Source organism: Rhipicephalus microplus, chromosome 10, assembly GCF_043290135.1.
Source record: "Rhipicephalus microplus isolate Deutch F79 chromosome 10, USDA_Rmic, whole genome shotgun sequence".
In the NCBI taxonomy this organism is placed as follows: domain Eukaryota; kingdom Metazoa; phylum Arthropoda; class Arachnida; order Ixodida; family Ixodidae; genus Rhipicephalus; species Rhipicephalus microplus.
This window is the reverse complement of record NC_134709.1, coordinates 86,271,591-86,291,521: the sequence shown is the minus strand read 5'-3', so window position 1 is coordinate 86,291,521 and position 19,931 is coordinate 86,271,591. Positions and strand designations below refer to the sequence as shown.

General features: G+C 49.6%; 1 protein-coding gene and 1 long non-coding RNA gene across 2 annotated transcripts in view; one reads left to right on the top strand and one right to left on the bottom strand.

The window, feature by feature from the left end:
- Nucleotides 1-6,889, top strand: part of LOC142774783 (uncharacterized) — an 86,275-nt gene extending 79,386 nt beyond the window's left edge. Inside the window, exon 2 of the long non-coding RNA XR_012886556.1 lies at nucleotides 6,687-6,889. This is a non-coding gene — a long non-coding RNA (uncharacterized LOC142774783). The remainder of the gene's footprint in view (nucleotides 1-6,686) is intronic.
- LOC119180585 (uncharacterized) overlaps nucleotides 1-19,931 on the bottom strand; it is a 125,547-nt gene that overhangs the window by 91,240 nt on the left and 14,376 nt on the right. The gene's annotated exons all lie outside the window — the stretch shown is intronic.

Sequence of the window (19,931 nt, the reverse complement as noted above, 5' to 3'; positions counted from 1 at the left end):
GCTCCACTGTGAATTATTGTACCAACTATAACATTTCTTTTTTCGTTAGACGTTCATTTATATTGTGACGGGGTCGTGACTCTGACAAGGCAGAGACGACTTGTGCGTTATGAAATTGTTAATATGGCCGAACGTGTGGCCGGCAAACGGAAAGTCGGCTTACAGCGATACACAATGCCACTGGTAGCGGCGAACAGAGCGTCGGCCGTCGATCAACTGACAAGCGGCGAAGCGCACCGGCATTTATACATGTGCCGTCTAATATTTCAGCCTTATCACCTACAAGACCTACGCCAGCCATCGCTTCAAAACGAATCTTCCAGTACTCAGTGCAGCACCCGCGTTAGCGCCGTTCAACCCGTGACGTCACCCATGCGCTATGCTGCTGCTTCACATCCCATTAGGGTTCCCTTAGGGAAGATAATCCAAGTTTTTTTTGTTTGCTTTTTCAACGTTTCGCTATAAAAAATGCGCTGTTATGTGGCATGAAAATGTAGGCCGCTCTAAGGCATCGCCAAGGAGGTTTAAAACACTCCTTGGGCATAACTGCCAGCACTTTTCAAGGTCAAATACCTCCACTTGAAGCGAGAAAAAAAAAGGAGAGGCCCCAAAAAGATGTCGCGTCGGTGACCCACGACCCGCAAGGCGGGTTCGCAAGAGGTCAAGCGTATTATGCGCGTAAATAGCCATTACGACGCGGCCACGACGCTATGACTTCGCGTTGCCGACGAACGACGTGAACTATTTTGGTTTTATTATTTTTTTTCACAACGTATTATATATAGTAGAAGTCGTCCGCGAGGAGCCTCACATGCAGGCGAGAATCCGTGCGAGTGATTCACGATTTGGCACGGCTCCGACGATATATGCCGAGGAAAAAAAAAAAAAAACGGCCGGCCGCCACGGCGCCGTCGCTGTAGACGTGTACCATACTCCGCGGTCCAACCTAAGGACGCGACGCCAAACAACCCGACTCCACGCACGGATGGTATACCGTCGCAGCCGTCGCTTTGTGCCGGTATTTCACCGTTGCGCATGCGCAGACGTCTGCCGTACACAGAGACGCGACCTTGCCGAGGTCACGACGAACTCGACGAAATGGCGTTTCACTCAGCCTTGGAACGCTAGTTTATCTTACTTCCCGGTTTCGCTTGCTTTCTTTTTTCGCACCGCAGCTGTTGCTATTTAGCGCTGGCAGGCGTCGCAGCACGCCGTCGAGAAAGAGAGAAAGGCGCCAATGTAAACGAGTGAAAAAATAAAAATAAAAAGCGGCATTCATTGCACCGCTGTAGCCCAAATCGCGAAACAGCAAATTTCCGGCGTGTGGCAACAGAACCGAGTGACAGTTTCGTTTCTCTTCCCAGCACTTCCGGTGGAGCACTTCCGCTTTTCCCAATATTCAGAATAACTATTCTTGAAAATATGAAGCAAGCCCGAAATCGGTAGTTCTGGCTCAAATTAAAGAGTTGGACTGCATACACTGAAAAAAGATTAAAAATTTATGTGCTTGTTTTTTTCAGACGCAATAAAAATGAGAGCCAACGGACAAGGATCCCAAGGAAAGTATAACACATGGTTACTAGTGTAAGATGAGACGGAAATGATAAGTGGTCCCGTGTTCACTTCTTTCGTCCACGTCTGATATACGCTTGATACAAATGCTATCTTTATGTCCCAAAACCACGATATAATTACGAGAGACGCCGTAGTGCAGGGCTCCGGAAATTTCGACCATCCGGTGTCTTCTTAACGCACGCGGACATCGCACAGTACGCGGGCCTTATATCATCATTTAGCCTTCATCGAAATCGATGAATCGATCGATACCGTGACCTCGATGAATTGATTAAATCGATGAATCGATCGGTACCAATACCGATCGATAAAGTCACCTTCGGGTGAGCAGCCGAACACTACAACCACTGCTCTACCGCGGCGGACGTGTTTATGGGCTAGTAATTGTGTCTTATAAGAAAAATGGCAGCATATCCACGGAGTGAATGATGGAGAGTGGGGCGAAGAATTCGTCCGTCCATTCGTTCTTGCTTCCGTCCGTCCATGCGTCCATCAGCCCGTCCGCGCGTGCGTCTGTTCGTGCGTCCGTCCCTGCGTTCGTCCATGCAGCCGCTGCGTCCGTTCATGCGTCCATCCATGCATCTGTCTATGTGTCCGTTCGTCCATCTATTCAGCACTCCAAGTACCACCATCTCGCATCTTTTCATCATATATTCCCAATATAGAAGCACCGCCATCCAGCGGACATTTCAAGGACTAAACGAGAGGTGGCACACGCACACTTTCTTAGGGCTTGCGCTTCGGGTCCACTTCCCACCTTTAACCACCTCGAGTTCATGGTATATACTAGTTCACTGTATTCATGGCACTGCGGCCGAACGCTCGCTAAACCTTTCGAAAACCAAGGAGGTTACGCCCAGCGAGTATGACGTAGCAAACTTTTTCAGTCAGATAGTGCTCAATGTACATGCCAATGGCTGCTAATGGGAAATTAGAGGCGGAGAATTCGGCTTTTACTTTCTTACGGCTTGCGCTTTGTATCTACTTCCCATTTTTAACCACCTCGAGTTCATTCATGGTATATACAAGTTCATTGTATTCATGGCACTGCGGCTGAACGCTCGCTAAACCTTTCTAAAGCTAAGGAGGTTACACCCAGCGAGTATAACGTAGCAACCCTTTCTTGTCAGATAGTGCTCAATGTACATGCCAATGGCTGCTAATGGGGATCGCAGCCTGCGCGTTAACTAAAAGCCGAATGCTCCTGTCTCTCATTCCCCATTAGCAGCCATTGACATGTACATTGAGCACTATTTTTTATTGTTCAACAACGCACAGAAGTCTCTCACCGACACCACCTTGGAGGTCAAAATGTTATACTTGTTACAAACTACGAGGGACGAACGGGTGCCGCTATAAGGAGTTTTGCCCCTAAAAGTGTGAGCAAAGCTTCAGTCGCTAAGCGCCCCGCCACGGTGGTCTAGAGGTTAAGGTACTCGGCGGCTGACCCGCAGGTCGCGGGATCAAATCCCGGCTGTGGCGGCTGCATTTCCGATGGAGGCGGAAATGTCGTAGGCCCGTGTGCTCAGATTTGGGTGCACGTTAAAGAACCCCAGGTGGTCGACATTTCCGGAGCCCTCCACTACGGCGTGTCTTAATCATGTGGTGGTTTTGGGACGCTAAACCCCACAAATCGATCAATCAGTCGCTAAGCTGTGAGGACGGGTCGGATGAGTAAGTTTGTATACGGTGGATTCGAAAAGATAGTAAACGACGCCTTTTTCTGCATCCCGTTACGGGGTCACGGTTCAGTAACTTTCGCTAACAGCCACGTGTAACACCTTCATAGCCTCTGAGAAAGGGAAATGAGAAGGTAACCGCTGATGACGCAGTGCGCACGCGCAGCAGACCAGGCACCTTTACGAAGGGGGTGCATACGACGCACTAATTGGGAGTGGGACGTTCCCGTTCTCGCCGGTACGTCCCTGCTTTTGAGATGGTAATGTATTCAGTACGACCCTGATGGGTGTGACGTGGCTTCGCGCATATATCTAGCTGGCCCAGCGTTAAAAAAACATTCAATCGGCTCCACTTCACGCACACCGTGGAAAGAGCCAAGTTGGTTGCGTTCCTTTCGTCGGGCTAACTCATTTGTATGTTTTGAAAGTCTCTGAGATATGTTGTATCCACACTCCTTATGAAACGCTCTTCGTACAGCTCTGCGGTGGTAGTGCAGGCACCACTTTCGATAACTACGCAAAGCATCACGACATAGTGGTATGAATGTTGGGCTAGCTAACATTTGTTGGGCTAAGTGGTCGCCTTCTTCCTTTTTGATGAGAGTTTTGTGCAGTTACATTGACCGAGTTTCTGCGGACCATACGTGTTTATGGTAATGATGAGGAGTTTTATTATAGGCCGCACAGCTTTCTGAGTTATGTACGGTTTGTTGGGCCAGGGTCGCTTGGGCTACCGTTGCCTTCATTCTTTGTGGATCATAGATGAGTGGTTGGGGATTTGCGCTCTGACAGTGGCGCATTACCGTTTATGATGCCCACAAGCGTTAAACCGTGCACGTCTGTCTACCAGACATACGAAAGGCTCGACTAAGCACAGCTTCGCCATCTTCACCAACTGTGTTTAGAAAAAAAAAAATGCTATCGTGGTGTGGAACAAACAATAGGAAACGGTGTCCTAACATTAAGAACAGTATTTAAAACACACTAACGACTAAGCACAGTGTACGTGAAACGTTAATAGGAAAATGTCAAATTCAACAGTGAGTATCCATGTGTTTTTCGAATCAAGACGCAATATGAAATCCTCACGCATAACCTCCTTTATGAATGGCGCATATCTTGGTAATGGGAAAGGCCTTCTTTCAAATGGCGACATTACCTGTTTTGTCGCAATATGGATGGTGCACCTTTTGCGCGCAATATTGATCGACAACCACCCGCTATGCCTGTTTGTGACACTTCGGTTTTACTCGGCCAGTGAACTCCTATAACATGTACAGGAATGACCAGAATCTTTTTCCCAGCAAAGCCATGACGTGACTATAAAACGCGGCACTTTCCGATCCCTCCCCTCTCAATGCGTAGGCAATACCGTAGGCAATACTTTATTCCACGACCAGTATGCACCTCAGCGATCCGCTTAATATCTCTCACGGAAACAGGAAAGGGTTCGGGGTGTAATGCGGTACCACCAGTACACCGTCATTAGCGTGTCGTATGAAAGGAATCAGCGAAACAATGAAAGTGAATGGGTGCTTCGACGTCGTACGAGTCCCAGGTGGAAGACCCCGTCGACGACACTCCGTTCTTGCATGCAGGCGAGGCGCCGACCGCGCGAATACACGTGCAGTGTCGACTCGTGCCGCTCCTTGAATTGCGGCACGCTGCGTCTAATGGGTTGCGGATGAACTCCGTGCCGCTACACGAAGAGCGCTTGAACCCATTTTCGAACAACATCGTGTACCTATGTTTCAAGAACCAGTATATAATACGTGTACGTATCTTAATTTCGCACGGCATACATCTCCGCAGTGTGGCAGCTTGGGCTATAGTTGGCATGACATGACGATAGTTGTAGCGCGAGAAGAGAAATGACGAGTCTTTCTCGTCTCTTTCTCGTCGTTCTGTTCTTGCGCTATAACTATCGCCATCTCCGCGCTTCATCTGTTCACTAAAGCTGCCCCCCACCCCCCTAAACCCCTCTACCACCCCATCTTTTCCTAAATCGGTGTCGAGGTTTAGAGGAAGTGTGTCGACCTTCCTTGCGGTTCACGCCGGAAGTTCTTAGTGCCGCAGATAAAAGCAGACTCGCGTAGACAATGACAGCACAAAAAAAGAAAAAAAAAAGAGAGACTGCCACATGTTCCTTCAGTTCAACCCCCTCCATCACCCTTAAATTTATGCGTTATTGCCCCTGCACACTTCACTAGCTTTGTTGTTGCTACAGACACCACTATCGCTTGATTTTTTTTCTTTTTTTCCCCTCCCAGGGAATAAATAATGCTGTCCGCGTGCAACCGAGGCGTCGCCTCCTTAAGTGCATGTGCCCCAGTTTTCCCTACATCCGCTGCTCTCGTTGTGCGTGTACAAAGAGTGCGTGCGGTAAGGTTTCGTTGAAACCGTTACACGCGCTGCTCGAACGGGATGCGCGCTCTCACTATGCAGCGCGGGCTTTGCGCCGCGCCGTCGAGGAGAACGGTATATCGTGTACAAGCGAACCTCAATCCCTCCGGAGCAATAAACGAGCGGCACGCCGGAAGTCCTGGGTGGATTAACCCCGACGGCGGCGGTTCGCGTTTGCGTAACGTCTCTCCCGAGGCACAAAGGGTTGTCGTGACGGAAGACGAATCGGCGAATTGCAGACACTTAGAATTGGCGGCGGCATGCACGATGGCCAATTCGTGATTTGAGTTGGCAGCGCGAGATTTAGGCGTTTTCACCAAAAACACTCGCACCTGCAAAGACGGAATTGGTATAGGTATATCCGGTGAATTATTTTATTAGAAGGTGGTTTCATTTCAGGGCAACGTTATTATTTTACCTCGACAATCGACTTGATCACTAGAAATTGTAACTTACACTGAAAGAAGAGTGAGAAGTCTGCTCATGGAGGGAAGAAGTGTATATAAAAAAAGTGTGGAGTACTTTTTTTCTTTTTGCCTATTAATGTCACATAGTCCGTAATTTTATTACAATCAGGTAGCTGACCAATAATTTTTCGTATACTACAGTGACCTGAATGCACCATTCAAGTCCGCCAGAACGAGACCCTCGCTTCGTATGAAGGAAAGAATGGTTAAACTGTGCTCATTGCAAACTGTGAAGTTCGAGCTTCCACACACCACAATCATTTGCACGGCTTCTATGCGTGGGCGTATGCTCGCGACGCAAACATGCGGAGCCCAAAAAATACATCGCAAACATCGCAAAAATACATCGCAAATACATTGAACGCCCATCTATTCGGCATTCAACGGCACGCGGTATGCCATATTCGCCCAAGGCCTGCGTTACATACTTGTTGGCCTCATGTCAAACGATGAACAAAGAACTATAGCTGGCCTTGATCCATTGATTGTCACTAACTATTTTATAACGAGCGCTCTTAACCAAGCTTATGACGATGTACGCGTCTTTTGTTCTCGTGTGCAGACACATAAGGACCCATTGCCTGCTGGATGGTCCTAATGGATTGTGTACCTGGTACGCGGACAAAAGGACATCTGCGTCGGAGCTAACAACTCTTCCAAAGGGAAAAACGATGACATCTAAAGACAGCGGTGAATTTTCTAGACAATGGAATACACGATGCGACGGACGCCGCTTGCCAAGATTAAAGAAACAGGCCTTGGGTACGGCTGTGTCGAGTGTTTTTTCTTTTTTTCTTTTTGAGACGCTGTCGCCGACACGTCCGAGCGATTCAATGTCTTCCCCCGCTTGAGCAGAGCTGACAGCTGCGGCGAGTAATTTTCCCGTTCAACGTAGCGAACTTCGATTCTCAAATGGGCTCTCGAAAGATTGCTGGAGGCCGGCAGTTGTGGATAGACCATACCACGAGAAAGCGTGGTATATACATATAGTGGTGCTGTCAGTGGTTGACACGCACAAAATGACGCAACGCGAAATTATGGCTGCTATAGCTCGTCGATTGCGCATGAACTATACCATCCGACGTAAACAGAAATTGGCGATGTTGTCCAGAACGGTGATGCAAATGAACAACTCCTTTCGCGAGCGCGTTTTGGGTGAGCCCCTTCCTGACTACTTTCTGAATAAGGTGCGCGCGTCTGCACAAACTTGTCATGGTCGCGACGCTGTACATGCACGTTAAAGACAATTCGCGATACGCATAACGCGCAACACGCGCCTGACGTTAACAAGCCATGTGTATTACAATATGCACACGTGTATACTACGTGTAACATCAAGTTCACGTGATGCACGATATGCGCACGTGTCATTGTGACGCTGCACGCCCGTGACCCTGCCGGACACCTGTGACGTTGTGCACGTTAACATATGCGACGTCATGCTCTCGTGATGCATATAGCGGTATACGCACGCAATAAAGCGACGCATGTGACGCTACATGCATAGAAGTGTGGCAGCTTGGGCTAGTTGGCACGGCATGACGATAGTTACAGCGCGAGAACAACACGACGACACGTCTTCGTGTTCTTCTTGTCTCTGTGTCGTCGTGTTGTTCTCGCGCTATAACTATCGTCATGCTACATGCATGCGACGATCTCTGACGCGTGTGCCGCTATACGCACGTTAACGCTGCTTGATGAATGTGACGCTACAGGCGCGTGACGTTAAACGTTGCCTTCACGTGACGCTACAGAGTGATTAATGAATGAATAAGCTTAAAAGGGTACTGGCGCGCTCAATGTGGCACGTAACACGGGAGCTTGGAGGCTCACGAGTTCGAAGGTTGCGCATGGCTTCAACTCGTTTTAAACTAAGTATTTAAACAATTAAATATTATTTCTTTTTCTTACTTGGGGTTATACCAAAGGAAGAGAAACGAGTAACGGAAATAAAGGCTAGTGGAAGCCATGCGCGATCTTTGAACTCTTGAGACCATGCGCTCCCGTGTTGCAAGTCATATTCGCATCGCACCGTGTTACAGATGGGAGCATCCTTGCATTCGACTACCGACCATCTTCATGGCACCGGGAAGTGAAACCACCACAACAGCCGAAGTGGCGGCCGTAATACGGAACGAACCACCTTTCGGCGAATAATAAGAATGGAGGGGGGGGGGGGGGGGCTGGTACATCCTCTTTCCTAAACACCGTGTGCCCCTTATCCAACAGCCCGCTAAACCCCTCCTACTTTATAGCCGTCGGTATCGCTGCCGAACTGAAAAGAACGAGTCCCTTTCGAAACTGGACAGATAGACCACCTGTTCTCGTTCCGCAAAGAACAATGGGCGACGATTGTGTCGGCGATAATGCCCCGGACGGCCACTATGCCCTCTACATGTGCAGAGGAGGGTTATTGCTTTTCCCGCGCGTGTACAACTTGGCCTTCCTCCATTCCCTTCTTTTCTGTTTTCAATAAGCCTTTCTCTTTCTTCAGAGCCAGAGGAATGATGAGGGCGGACTTGTTTTTCTTCTACATCCCAAAAGACGGAAGCGACGTGTGGTGGGCGGTGGGCGAAACGAAACCGGTATAGACGCGGCTGTAAGGTCGAACAGAGAGCGGAAGGAGTGTGGCGTAATTAAAAGAAAAGCCGGGACCAGGCAGTTTTAGCTATACTGTTGCGGATTCTTTTGTAAGAAAAGCAATTAAGTCCCGAAAGAACGCGAGCGTAGGAAAGCTCTTAGAAGTGAGTTGTACGCATAACGCTAAGCCGGAAAGTCCGTACGGAAAACAAAGGCTTCCATTCACAGGGAAGTTCAACTGGTTATTTTTGCTTTTTTTTTCGTTAGTGTAAATAAAGTGCTGAAATTTGTAGCAGTTGCATCGTTGCCTGCTGAGAAACCGGCAGTTCTTCAGTCAACTTACGGGGGTAGAATACTGAATGCACGAAGATTTGGCAGAGTACGCCACATCACATACCATAAAGAGCGCTACAGTGTGCTACGGTGAGTTCGAAGTTGCGGGGCAAGCTCGTTATTGAGCTCTTCGCTTGAGAACTGTAGGCGTTTACAACGCAAAGAATAACGCGTTTGTGAAAAAAATACCAAAAGAAGATCTCTTCGCGCGCTTATAAGAAGCTTGTCTTGTATGTGATACTTAACAATAGCTTCGTTAACAGCGCTCTGCGAAGCGGCTCGGTGACACGCATGTCCAGACGTTTACGTTTTCCAAACGCCAGGTCACCACATGTCTGCCAACAAAGACAGGTTATACAATCAAACTCTCTATACTATATAGCAGATAACTGTTCCGCCTATCTCTAACGATCCCTGTCAGCTTCTAACTCTAAAACATAGCTTGAATCTTGTGTAATTGTCTCACGCGAGGACTTTCAAGCCGTCGTAAAATATAGATTCGCACAGAGATCAAAGCAGCACGGCAGTATACACTGCGATAGTCGTAGCTGAATAATACTCTGATTGTATTATACCACAGTGATAGCGGCGTGACAAGAGTAGGCTGCTGTATAGACTTAACCCTTTTCTGCTGTATTTCGCGGGGTTTCGCTATCGCGAGTCCTTTGAGCACTGTTGCAGACCCTGCCTTCTTCGCAACCTGTACCGTCGCCACAGTGCACACTCGAGTACTCCCGTATCGCAGCGGAAACATCCTGTCCCATAGGTTCTCTCAAGCGAAAAGCTGGATACGGCTGCTTAGTATTCTGTCGCCCGATTCGGTTCGCTTCGGGTGTCGCTCGTTGAACGAGCTCTCTCACTCTCTCTCTCTCTCAATCTATTTGTGCATTTCTCTCATTCTCGCCGGGCGAGACCCCCCCGAAAATTGGCGCCCAAACGTGGAGCGAGAGGACGACCGTGGACGTCTCTTCCCGCCCTTCGCCGGTTCTCTCTCCTCTCTCTATCTCTCTCCACCGTCGCCCATAGTCAAGACTTTCGGTCGAGGAACAAAGCACGAAATTGAAATGATAAGCCTCCACCAGCGGCCTTACGGAGCGTGTCACGGCCGGCTTTGTAAAGACAAAGAACGAACGAACTAACAAGGCACGCGCGCGTTCGTTGTCATGGAAATGGAGACCACGTGGGTGTGACGACGGGTGTATACGTATCGGCACCGCGGTATCCCAAGCATGGCGGAAGGTGCTCGAGGCCGATGTACTCCGCACCTAAAGAGGGACCTTGCGGTCGACCCGTACTTAATTGGTAGCGTGCTCAGGGGACAGCCTCGACGTATAAAGCATGTCTTGGAAGCACGCCATTCTCATAGGATCTAGCCGAAAGCTTACTTTTTTGGGGGGCGGCCTAAAATACTAATTTGGTACATGAAAGCAATTCGGCATTGCGGATGGCGAATGCCAATAGTCATGTTATGCATAGGTGTAAAAAGAAATAAGATTTTGAAGAGACAAATCAGTGCGAGCCCTTCTGGCATATACGGTGCTTCGCACTGTCCGCTTGGTCGACATTGATGATATGACTGGCATTCCCTTTAAAAAGCAAGAACTATGCACCAACTTGCTGATTTAAGATGGAAGGGCGGGGGGGGGGGTATATATACTTGACTTTCGAGCTTCAAAGGTGGTGCCATGTTTTGTTGCCCGAGCGAAAAGCCATCCAGCCATACATACACACTGCCGAATCCCGCCGTACAACAGTTAATGTTCGCCGTCGTGATCAATTCGGAGGTCTACTAAGGCCTCTCTGATTGGCTCAGACATCAGGCCTCATCCAGATCAACACATCTACACTGGTGGGCTCAAGTGGACGCTAGCCTGTGCGCCATTATAGCTCATTCGTGAAAACGCCAATAACGACGCGCAATAAAGAAAAGAAACCAAGCGCTTCATTCTCCAGCCCGAGATAATCAGATAAGCTGCTCGCCGATATACACGCACGAAAGGAAAGTTACACGTAATCGCCGAGTCTAAAAGCGTGTCAAGGCGCTAACACTACAAACTCGGATCCAAAATGTAAATTGTGCCCGGCTCCGACCCCACAGCGGCGACTCGGCGGGCTTGTCGTGACCGCCGCTGCAAAGTAAGGTCCCGTCCCCGGCATCCCACGTACGTATACGCGAGCAAGCCACCCACCAAGCGCTCGCTTTGAAAGAAGCGACCATCCGATTCCCACGGCCTCTTTCCTACTTCGCTGGGGGAGCAAGCTAAGCAGGTAGAGGTGAGATTCCGGCTCAGCTGTCTTCGGGCCCACCGCAAGACCGAGAGCCTAATAATTCCGTATGTTTTTCTTCGCCCTTCTCTCCCGGCAAGGCCTTCGTCGCGGCGCGCTCTATTCCAATCAATCCTGAACCGAGCAAAGAAAAAATGCCGTAACGGTGCTCCTTCAGCGAACTAGGAAGGCGGCGCGGGATTGAAGAGGGCACACTCGAGGGGTCAGTTGTGGACAAACAACGCGCGAGGCTTGCGGAAAGGCTTTAGCGGGCGGGTTTCGCTCCCTCCGTGTAACGAGATTATGTCATTTCGGCTTCGCTTGACCTCTCCGCGCACAGAGGTCGCGAATGTCGGCCGGCCGGTCGGTTGTGGGACCGCCGCTGTCAGCGGTCTCTAGAGCGAGCACTTACGCTCTCTTTTCTTGATGTGTATATAAATACACGCCTCTTTTCTGCAGAAAGGCGCTCCAGGGCACGAGGGAAGGCGACACATTCCAGGCCTGCCTTGTTTGTTTTTCGTGACAATGCGGAGTGGCCCGCGCCCTCAAGGAGGTGAGGGCTGCAACCGCTACTCGAGAATCCGCCCTGCCTCCTTTTGTTCTCATTTCTTTCTTTCTTTCTTTGTTTGTTTTTCTTTCTTTCTTTCTTTCTTTCTTTTTTTTCTGTCTTTCTTTTGAAGGGGGAGTCCTCGCGCCCGGACTTGCAGGTGGTCGGACAGCCCTAGCGACCGCATTGTTTCTTTTGAGAGCGCGAGGCATCCTTCCGTTGACGCGTGCTTAAGGCCTCACCACATGCACCCGTTGCAGCGCGTCAGCTGTTGCGTCAGCGCGTGGCTTTCTTGACGCGGCGCTGCGCCCTCTCGCCAAGGAGAGGGAGGGCGCGCAGCATCGTGTAGCTACGCGCCCTCTCTCCCGAAAGGGCGAGGCGCCGCATCGAAAAAGCCACGCGCTGACGCGCTGCAAGCGGGCGCGTGTGGTCAGGCCTTTACCTTTTGCTACGCTTGCCCGGTCGTCACTCGGTATGCGCTATAGTGACTTCGCCGGGAGGTGACCGTCGCGTTTGGATTGGGGTACGGTATGGTGGCTAGTGCTGGCTTGCCGCACCCCCTTCATAGTATCCTCACCAGGAAATTTGTGAATGATATCCTTGTTGAAGAGGTGAAGCTAAATACTCTTGAAGTTGCTTCTGAAGATTGGCCAAAAAAAGAAAAGAAAGAGGAAAGTAGCACTTCAAAAGACAAGGGGGGGGGGGGCGGGTGCATAACTGCAGGGTGCAGGGAACACTGCAGGGGACTGAAATAGGAGAGAAAAGAAAAAAGTGACAAAGACCCGCAAGAAGTAGAGTACATGAGGTGCTGTGCTCGTAGTACATTAAATAGTGGTAAGGAAGGAAGGAAGAAAAGAAGGAAGGAAGGAGAAGGAAGGAAAGAAGGAATGGACGATAGGCAGGGATGTTAAACAGTTTAGAGTAACCGGTATGCTGCCTTGCGCTAAGGGAGGGGATGGGAAATGTTCGAGAGAGACAAAAGCAATTAAATGTAGGGAGGTCAATTATAGACGCACGTACGGTTTGTTACCGGGCACTGGGGGCGAGGGATAGATGAGCGAAAAGGAAGACAGGAGAAAGGAAACGAATGAACCGACTCACGAGTATACGTTCGCGGTAGCGCATCCAATCTACAGGCGGTCGCACAGATCTCTAGGTATTTGAAGAACGCTCTTGAAGGGCATGCCCATGGTCCTGAAATGTTGTTCACATAAAGTTCTATACTAGTAGAGAGAGGGGGAGGAGACGAACGCGTGCCCGCCGACGAACACACACAGGCGCTCGCTCGCAGCATGCATAGTTGTCCCAGTCTCAAACATCGCTACTCATCTATGATACAGTGCATCAAGTACTTCAAGTATACAGCGGCAGCAACCCCTGAACCGCGTCAGTAACGAACTTCGGTTGTCACTGGGAGCGGGCGCAGCGAGTTGACGCGCCTTTAGTGCTAATGACGACCCAGTGAATAGCACCGCGTCGACGTTCTTTCCTCGCTTCGGCAAGCGCGGTAATTAATTGGACGTCTCGCACCCGCGGTGGGTCGTCGTCGCGTGCGGGGCACGAGAGGTCGAGGTCACGACACTGTCGCGCATGCGTAACTTATACACGCAGAAGAAGAAGAGGTATACGTTTCTGTGCGTGCGTGCTCGCAAGCACTCGCTCGCCTCCGGTGCGAGTTCCCGTTGTGCCGTCGGCCGTGGCGCCGCAAGGTGAGGGTGGGGAGAGGCGTTTGTTGTTGCGCGACACCGAAGCTGACCGTTTTACCAACTAAAAGACGCTGCTATAGTGTGCGGAGATTCTGAAAGGTGCCGAATCATCGTGCCGAATGACGATGACAGCCGATTTTGTTTCTATCACCGCCAATGCACACGTGCTAGATGGCGTATGTGCCCGTCGTTACAAGCAGTGCGCGGGAAGTGACAGTTCGTTAATTATCCAAAGGCTTAATGTCACTTGGGTACCATATGCATCTGGTGGAGGGTGGGGGGGTAGCAGGACGGGAAGGGGTCTCGTGTACATTTAATACGTCGTGAGCGTGAATGTATAGTACCTTGAATGCGCGAAAGTCGATTCAGGTGTGCTTGTTGTAGCGCTCAATCTTGTTAATACGAAGTTAATTTAGTGACCAATGCGAATTCCTTAAACGGGGTTCTCAGTGTTTATGGTGTGTGCTCACTACAAAAGACTAGTTATGACGAAATTGGCTTCGTTATACCGAACATTTGTTACAGATGTATATCAATTAGACCAGTTGGCGTTTAGGTGATTGTTTAGTTATATATTGTTCATCCGATATTACATAATGTGAAGATTTGTATGGCTCACCGATATTTGCGCAGAAATATAACCACGATGTTCCATATGCTAGCGATGACATTACGATTTAGAAAAAAATGAGACGGGGGTACGAGAGAGATTTGTTGAGACACTATTACGTCATCGTGACATTAAACCAAGCAACATAAGATAATTCAACATGCTTTGATTGTTGCGAGCTGTGGTTTACGTGGAGTGTATCTGTGTCTACAGCGTGATGTTTAACGAATCATCGTTTTTATCTGAACATCTACGTTATGCGCGATCACGAAGGAGCTCTCACTCTTTCCCTTTCTCTTCATTTGGTCCATTCCGCGCTCCCACAGCACCATCTTTTCCTTTATACGTCTTCATCTCCGGCACTGCTCCTCCCTTTTCCGTTCTGTTTTCCTCTTTTCGAAACGTCCGCACGTTGTTCGAAGTGCCCTCATCGAGAGGCGCCCTTGTTTAGACGCAGTTGACTCTTCGTTGCCCTCTTTAAGGGCAGCTCCCTCTTGTGCTGCTTGTAGGGCCGATAAACCGTGCTTGCTTTACACAACCTTCTGCTGCCCATCATACCAGGCTAAAGGACGTGGTATGGAAGCCAAGCTCTGTCACTCGGGTTAAAGACCTCTGGCAGGAAAGCAGATCCCGGGAAATTGAAATGTACAGTTTCACATATGCGCAAGGCCACGAATGCTCTCTTCATGCTTCTTGGGGACCATCGGACTTCACCAGCGATCGTGAACGAACAGCGCAATATCGTGTTGTGCAGTTTCAAGCTGACTGTTTATTCATATCTTTTCTCCTAATGGAAACGTGGGAGGCCAAGCTCTTCCTCGAGGGCCTGGAAGACCAGCGACAACTCGTCGCCAGGGCCAAGAGGGCAGTCGAAGCCAGAGGGTTCCTGGACTAGGGAACCCTCCCACCTTAGGGTGACACCAGGCCTCGCTCGGAACACTGTTTCTAAATAAACGGTAATTTATCTCTTCTCTCTTTATTCCCTATCTCTTCCTTTTTATTATTGACCTTTTCTCCCACCCCAAGTGGAAGGCAGCCAACTGAGCCGAAGCTTGGTTAACCTCCGTGCCTTTCCTCTCAATTTCTCTCCCCCCCTCTGTCCGTATGTCTGTGTCTATCGTCGCTGCATAACAAAGCATCGATCGGTTCACCACGATGTCCGCTAATTGAGATGCAGACCCTACTCGCTTCTCGGGCCACTCGCACACACCGGCGACAGCAAATTGGCCTTCTGGTCACGTCACCAGCGGAACTATACGTAGCCGGGGCGTCGTCGTAAACATCTCGGGTGTCGCGGGGGCGACGCGTCTCGGCCGCTTCCGCTCCCCTGGTGGCGACACTGCGCACTCACGTTGGGGGCGAACCTGGCCGCGCACACAGCGAGCGACAGTGCCTATGTATAGCAAGCCAGCTGCAAGCTAATAAGTATGCATGTTTACAACAGAAGATGCGTGCATTTATTGTCTGTGTTTATGTGATCATTCTTGTTTCTCTGCTCAAAGCCAACCCGTACATTCCTTGTTTCACACTGTATTGGACTGGCAACTGGCCACTTTTGGCTATTGGTCCAAATAGTCATTGTATTTTTCATTATTTTTTCTTGAATATAAAGTACCATTGATTGATTGATTGATTGATTGAAGGTGAGACGGACAGTCTGCCAGAGTCGTTTCTTCTTGGTTGAATAATCGTGCAATAATTGATGATGAACACGCGAGTGCTGCGTCTATACTCTGCGCTAGAGAGACCGTTCTTGTGATCTTGAGGGAGCATAGTAACTCTTGCGTAACTCATCTACATGGGCGTCGAAAGTCAAGAGCCGGAGTGTTGGAGGGGGGTGGGGGTGGAGGGCGTGGAAGAACGGCACTTGTCACCCTTACCTAGTGGAGCCACACCATGCGGTGCTCGACTGCTAAGCAAGAGTCACGCGTTCGATGACAGCCCCGGGGGCCGCTTTTAGGTAGAGGCGGTACGCTAAAAGGTCCCTATATATTAGAATGAAATGCACGTCAAAGAACTCCAGGCAGTCGAAGACTTCAGCAGGCTTCCAGAACGGAGTCTATCGTAATTATAACGCGGTTTTGACACGTGGTTATACCTTCGCAGTTTTAGACATTATTGCCTTGTCTTACTGTTTCCCCGAAAGTATAACCGTGTTGGGTGGCACAACAATACGTAATAGGCAGCACCAACGCCTTTGCGTGCGTGTCGTACTCCACACCTTATACTGTCGCCTTCGTGTATGCATGCATGCGAACAAACGGGTCGGTCGGCAGAAACGAACAACTCCCAGCGCCGCGAACAAGTTGCAACTTCCGAGGGGGACCTTTATGTTCCCACGCCAGATTGCGGCGACAAGGTCTCGGTTGCCGACCGTCTCGCCGTCGCCGGCTTTCGTCGACGGACCGCGCGTGTGGGCAGTGTACACTGCGCGCTTGGACTCGACCACTTCGTGCTTGCATGACCTGTCTGTACGCGCGGTTACATTGTATGAGAGTTTTGCGCAGCACCGCGCGAGAACGCGAGGAGAGGGACAAGGCGAGGTCAGGCCGAAGGGTGAGCGCCCGGACTATAGTGAGTGGGCTTAATTGTCTAGATTAGGGGGCCCGGCTCCGTAACAGTATAAGGGATCCTCGCTTGCATGCAACTGTGAAGAGCGCAGCCCTCGTCGTAAACTAAGAGCTGCGTTTACGATGAGAGCGCAACAAAGCAACACACACGCCTCCTTTGCTTAGTAATAGTGTAAGGAATGCAGTGCCAAGTAGCACGTGTACCAACATTGCAACTAAGGAAGTAGAGATGACAAATGTTAAAACAACAACAACAACAACAACCACAACAACAACAACACAGTAAGGTTAACCGGAGGGCAACTCGGACTGCCTGACTTGTATCACCTAGGGAAGGGTGAAAATGTGTACACAAAGGGTGTAACGACGGGAAGAAAGAAGATACAAGCTTTCTGAAAGAACGCGATAATGAACACGGTTAGACCAAAACGGGGAGGTCAGCGCCGCGAGAGTCTGTCAAGGCGGAAACCCGATGCTCCGAAGCTGGCATCAGTTGTGTGCGGACGTAAGGATTACTATCATGGTTGGAATGCGATTTTATTTAAATAAGCGTTTGATACTCGATTGTCTTGTTTAGGGAGCAGGTTACTCCGAAACGGATCTGGCTAAGTGGAGTCGTGTCCATAGCACGCTTCTGCAATCCCCGTGCGCATGCGCGTCGTACATACGCAACATACTTAATAAGCAAGAAGAAAGAATACTAGGCAATTACAATATATTTTTCAGACAATTTCAACTGGGGACAACCGACAAACCTATTGGTATCGTCAAGTTGGTAAATAACCGCCACCCTGTTTCCTTGTTTCAAAACATGCGTTACTCGCAAAGGTACCTCACTACAATTCTACTGGTTAGTTTTGTTTTTCCAACCACCGCGGTGGTATAGGGGTTACGGTAAACTACTGCGGCAACAGAAGGTCAACTTTGCCTCTGTAGCTCGGCTACTGGCCCCGAGGTCACGGGATCGAATTCCGATCGTAACGGCCGAATTTTTCGATGAAGGTTACAATGGTAGAGACCCGTGTGCCATCCATGTATGGACGTGAAACAACCCCAGTTGGTTGAAGTACCAGGAGCACTTCAGTGCGGTGTTCTTTGTAATCCTATTGTGACTTTGGGACGTAAAACTACAGAAATTATTTTAGTTTCCTGTATCCCATAGTTTTCCCCACCGCGGTGGTCAAGTGGCTAAGGTACTCGGCTGCTGACCCGCAGTTCGCGCGATAGAATCCCAACTGCGGCGGCTGCATTTCCGATGGAGGCGGAAATGTTGTAGGCCCGTGTGCTCAGATTTGGGTGCACGTTAAAGAACCCCAGGTGGTCTAAATTTCCGGAGCCCTCCACTACGGCGTCTCTCATAATCATATGGTGGTTTTACGACGTTAAACCCGACCCCTCATATAATCAAATCTATCCCATGGCTTATTCACTTTTTTTTTTTGTACTGCAGCGCGTTGCAGTTGGGCAGTGGGCAGTTGATTGAAGCAACAACCACATGTACATGCCACTCCAATATCCCACCACTTCTCGCTTCAAAGACACACCGACCGCGCTAAGTGGTGGTCTATAAAGCTTCAAAAAACAGCCGCACCGCGAACGCATCGTCGTTCCTTCCGTATACCTTGACGCATTCCTCGCGAGCCCGTTTCTGTTCGGCGCGCACCGAACTTCGTTTGTTTCGGGCCCGGCGCGAATGGCGCCACCGTGAGGCGTCTGTACAACGCGCGTGTTTGTTGGCCATTGTGCCTATGCATTAAGGAAGAAACAAAAAAGAAACAAAACACGGAAACACTTCGCACCCCGGCAGGTATAGGCGAGCGCTACGCTGCTTCTTCCTTATTGAGCTGAGACGATCGGCGATTCCGTAGCACCCCGTTATATGCGTGCACCATTAGCGGAGGAGTTTCTTCGGTGCATCAAAAAATAATAAATAAATAAAGAGGGAGTTAGGGGAGAGGGCGGTGCGAGTTGGAAGCAAGGAAAAAGCGCGGCCGACTTGAGACGGAACGGTCGGCGCGCTGTCCTTTGTGTCAGTCGGATATGCCCCGAATGGCTGCACGCTTCGAGTTCGATTCAAGTCGCGTAAGACACGTCCCTCAGAGAATGCGCACCTCGCGAGATCTTGGCGATGCTTCGGCGTGCACGGGTAGGAAGTATCGCGGTTCGCACCCGCGTGGCCTTGATCCCCGTCCTACTACTACTACTACTACTACTACTACTACTACTACTACCACCACTACTACTACTACTACTACTACTACTAATAATAATAATAATAATAATAATAGTAATAATAATATTTGAGGTTTTCCGTCACAGAGCCATGATATGATAATGAGGAACGTCTTATAGTGGAAGGCTCCGGAATCGCACAGCACACGCGGGCCTCTGCCGTTTCGCCTCCCTCGAAATGTGACCGCCGCGTCTTGAATCGAACCCACGACCTTCGGCTCAGCAGGCGAGTGCCGTAACTACCGCTCGCAGACACCATATGTGATTCAAGGCAGTGTACTTGCCGCAAGCGCGAATCCGTAATTAGGAGATATCCAATGAGTTGATGCGAAGCAGATATGTATCACTCGCGGAGGTGGCGTCTCTATACGGACCGTCTCTCTCGTCCTTACGGGAGAGACAAGTGCAGGTATATGTTAGCGGTAAGCGGCACGGACGCAGAGGCAGAAATTTTTTTCAGGGGGGGGGGGGGGGGGCTCGTTGTCTACGCCAGTGGTGAGCGGAATATGTATGTGCCTTTCTTTTTATCCGCAATGTGCAAATCAGCTGATGCTCAGTCCGCGGGTATCGCGCACCGGCCGCGCGGCCTCAACTTGTTCCAAGTTGTAAAAAAAAAATAAATAATGATGAAATTAAGGATGTTCGCAAGCCGCGTCATACAGATCTGCAGCCCTCGAGTTTCAAAAGGAAGAGGTATACACCGCATAGTTCCATTAGAGAGTGAGCGCCGTTAAGTGTTACGCGCGGCGCACAGCGATGTATACAAGAACGCAGTTCGTGTCACGATGTATACCAGATTCTTTCTTTCCTTCTTTCTTTCTTTCTTTCTTTCTTTCTTTCTTTCTTTCTTTCTTTCTTTCTTTCTTTCTTTCTTTCTTTCTTTCTTTTTTCTTTCTTTTTTCTTTCTTTCTTTGTTTCTCTCTTTCTTTCCCTCTTCCCTTCCCCGCCGGAAGAATCCATTGCC